Source organism: Tiliqua scincoides, chromosome 1 (assembly GCF_035046505.1).
Source record: "Tiliqua scincoides isolate rTilSci1 chromosome 1, rTilSci1.hap2, whole genome shotgun sequence".
Taxonomy (NCBI): Eukaryota; Metazoa; Chordata; class Lepidosauria; order Squamata; family Scincidae; genus Tiliqua; species Tiliqua scincoides.
The window spans coordinates 30,446,857-30,451,026 of record NC_089821.1 but is presented as its reverse complement, the minus strand read 5'-3'; the positions used below and the strand labels follow the sequence as shown (position 1 = coordinate 30,451,026).

General features: G+C 41.4%; 1 pseudogene; it reads right to left on the bottom strand.

Moving 5' to 3' along the window:
• Positions 1-3,730: 3,730 nt before the first annotated feature.
• LOC136637498 (5S ribosomal RNA) lies at positions 3,731-3,849 on the bottom strand (annotated as a pseudogene).
• Between the last annotated feature and the right edge of the window lie 321 nt (positions 3,850-4,170).

Genomic DNA, 4,170 nt, shown 5'->3' with positions numbered 1-4,170 from the left:
TGATTTTTTTGTTTGTTAACAATGTAATGTGATGTCTAACAAAACACTTTCCAGAGAAATCTATGGTCTATAGCAACAACAGTGATGAAAGGCACTTTTTTTTTGTTCTAAATAGTTTTATTTTTCAAAAGCATTAATAGGTTTCTTTACCCCATATGTTCCTGACATTTGGGCTGCATGCTGGATGTGTTTGTGTGCAATACTTCTATGTAACTCATCATCTGTGTAACTGCTGGGGAGAAAAGAAAAATGGTATACATGAGGTTGGCTGGACTGACCCTGAGGACAAAAATGTGTCCATACCTGCATGATTTCTTTGTACTTGGAAAGCGAATAAAGCCTCGTGCTTCAAGAAACAAAAAATAAATGGCATTGTTTATTTGCTGAAGGATAGCAAGGCAATCCTATGATCCATACAATATCAATGATGAAAACAAGGATACTTCTATATAATGTGTCACTCGTGGAAATAGTTGATTGAGCTCCTCTGCATCACAATTAATATGAAAAGTAAATAAGAAATGTTCAAGCTTTATAATTATTTACCGGGTATAAACTGGGGGTCCACTGGATTAAAACATAAGTTTAATGTTTGTGGTAAGTAAATATATGTAAGAATTTAAGTGCTTCTTGAATATTAAGGTTCCCAAACATTGCTCATGCAACCTTCAAACATTTGAAGCTTATCGTATGGGGCTCTGATGTTAAGCAGGTTTGGCCACCCCTGTTCCCAAATTGTGGGTTCCCACCAGTGTGTTGCGACCTGATTTTTGGTGGGTCCTGAAACTGACAAGGAAAATGTATTGAGCCCTATGGAAAGCGAAACTGAGAGCCCAAGCCCAGGCATGTCTACTCAGAAGTAAGCCTCATTATAGTACCTGGGGCTTACTCCCAGGTAAGTGAGGATAGGATTGTGGCCTGAGCCACAGGTGTGCATTTACTCATGAGTAGATGAACATGCCTTGGCTCTTATCAAAGGCCAGCTGATGAACGTAGAACAGTCCAGAAAGTCCCCCCCCCACCATAGAAAACAGGATAAAAACAAAGGATCGAGTGAAACTTATTTGGGGGCAGCTCAATCCTAACTGTATCCAGCACAAATTTGGAGCTGGCTTAGGTTTGGCCCGTGGCAAGGGAAAACTTTTCCCCTTATCCCAGGGAGAGTCACAGCAACTCCAATGGATCTACTTGGAACTGCGCTACCTGCTGAAGTGGTGCAGATCCAAGCAGAATGGAGCTGCTCCATGCTGCCCAGGAATGGGGGCTAGGATTCGGCATAACTACTGGGTCATTGCCCCACCTCCTGCTCCCTGCCCACCCACCCATGGGCCTGCCGGCAGCCCAACCTCCTCCTGTCTTGCAATACCTCCTCCCCACCCTCCCCAGACTTCTCTGCTGGCTGAACTCAGCAGGTGTGAATTCACCTACTGCCACCACCGTGGATGCTGAATCTGGCCTCCATGGGCTGGCGCACCTCTGTGAACTAGTGCAGCTTACTTGGAGGGAGATGCAAATGTGCTTTATGGCATGTTTGCAATCCTCCCAGGCCGGTGTATGGGACTTGCACTGGCCCAGGGAACACTTAAGATTGCGCCCCTCATCTCATAAACATAGGTAGGTCCTGAGAGAATGTCATTTTAAAAACAGGTCCTGGTGCTAAAAAGTTTGGGAACCACTGGGCTAGAAGACGTTTATCCTAGAGCAAGGACACATTGAATTATTTGTTTTTGACTTTGCATGACATAAAGCACAAAAATCACCTGTTGAAAGTAGACTGGGTTTTTTGGGGGGCAGTTCTTAGTGTTGAATGACCATTATGTTTTTTGGGATTTATAATCTAAGCAGTTACCTAATAGTTAGACCTTAAAAAGACCTTAAAAGTACTTTAAAAAGACATTAAGTTACTGTGAAGACCTTAAAAAAGTCTTTGAAGTACTATATTTGCTAAATACAAACCATTGCATATAATGTGGCCTCCGACAAGCCACAATTTTTGCCACTCAGCATCTTTCTTACAGGGGTTGTTATAAGATTCCAAAGATAATGTCAGTGAAGTACTTTAGACCCTTGGAATGAGGTATATACATGCTTATGCATCCCTGCCTGCCTCCTATATCATTTAATTACAATTTCAGTTAGCACTAAGAGCATGAGTTAATAGGAACAGGGCCCTGCTTATTTTCTGGGAAATGACATCTATGAAAAATTTAACACTGGATTCTAATGAGACGGACCTTTTTATTGACTGTTTGGGAACACTGTGGAAACGCTTCAACCACAGTTCTGTAAATCAGATCTCTCTCAGTCCCATTTCAAAGACTATAAACACTTCATTTGAAGTTCTGCCTGACTTTGTCTAAATAGCTCCTGAGACTCAGAAAGGGGAAAAAAGGCAGTTAAAAGAATGATCGGATTGATTGCTAACTGTTAAATTCCTACCTGTAGGATGAGCTCCCGAGTGCGAGAGGTTTCTGACAGATTTAGAAGTTGGCTCTTCCTTGAAAGCATGCGGCTCTCCCACCGATTTGATTCAGCCTTTCATCTTGTGCACGAAAGCCTTGCTAGATGGCCTCAGGGTACAGCAGAGTCAGTAAGCAGGAAGGGGAAGTGAATTTCAGCCAATTATTTGTGGCAACAAAACTATCCTTTCAGCAATATCCCCTTTGAGTAGCTGGCACACATTGTTTGCCATGTTGGGACTCTGGAGTAAACGACGACAAAGTTAATCTCATATTGAGTGTGTTTATTTTAGTAACTAATTATGAAGGCACTCTCGTCTAATTTGATTTCCATCAAGCCTTTTACTGGGAGTTCAGTGGGCAACTTGGGGGCTGGATAATTTTTAGATTAATCATATGTCTACTTATGCATCCTATGATAACAGTTGTAATCACGTTTTGTACTTCAGAGTGTAGTGGAGTTTAAAGGAATCTGCACCCCGCAAAAACTGTTACCGTGGAACACATTTAATCATGAATTGAAATTAGGAAGTTGGAATCATAGAGTCTTTGGGGAGGGTCTCATCGTATAATGCCACTTATAACTTGACAAGAATTTGGTCTTCAAATCATGGTGCCTTGCCATTTTGGACTACTGCTTCAGCATCTGCAATGGGTGCCCTTTTGCTTCCACTATCAATTCAAGGTGCTAGTTCTAACCTTAAAGGCCCTCTATGATCTGGGTCCAGGTTATCTGAAAGTCTGTTTTCTTCCATACACTCCAGCCTGCCTATTTAGGTCATCTGAGGGTGGTCTTCTACAGCGCCGTCTCTAGCTTGGGGGCAAGTCTTCTCTGTATTGGCACCAGAACTATGGAATTCCCTTATAGGGAATTGAGAAGTACTCCCTCCCTCATGGCTTTTCAGTGAGGGCTCAAAACTACCTTGAGCATTTGGTTGCTGAGTGGATATTCCCTTCTGTGCTTCTGAAATAGGGATATGACTTGACAGCTTGCCTGGACTAATTTGTTCCCCAATGGCCCAATGATATTTTTTAAATTTTGCTCTGTTTTATGTTTTAATGCCTTGTTTGATGTTTTTCTTTTCATCTATTGTGATTTATTTATATCTTTATTATAGGTAATATAACTTTATTATAAAGTTTATTATTTTATTATATAAATTATAACTTTATTATTTATTATATAAATAAATATCACTTTATTATAAAGCTTTGTAAGCTGCCTTGGGCAAAATGGTTGGCAACCTTCAGTCTCGAAAGACTATGGTATAAGCCTACAGCACCTGGTATTCCCAGGCAGTCTCCCATCCAAGTACTAACCATGCCTGACCCTGCTTAGCTTCTGAGATCAGACGAGATCAGGCATGTGCAGGGTAACATTTGCTTCAGCATGGGAATGGTGGGATATAAATTTCTTAAATAAATAAAATGAAATCTTTTATGGGTATCTGGGGTACTTCTCTTAGTAACCCAGTTCCAAATTCGTTTGCTACGTGAAGTCTAAGCAGGAATTGTGGTCCCATGCTTGAGAATTTGTCTGTGTACGTGGTGATTCCAACTATCCCACCACCATGAGCAAATCTTCGGGCAAGTGGGGACTTTTTGCTTTGAAGGAGAGAAGTCGGATGGAGACCAAGAGGTGGCCTAAATATGCCATCTGGGTTTTGTAAGCTTCCAAGTACAAGTAGAACCCCTTGAAGATTTCTGATAC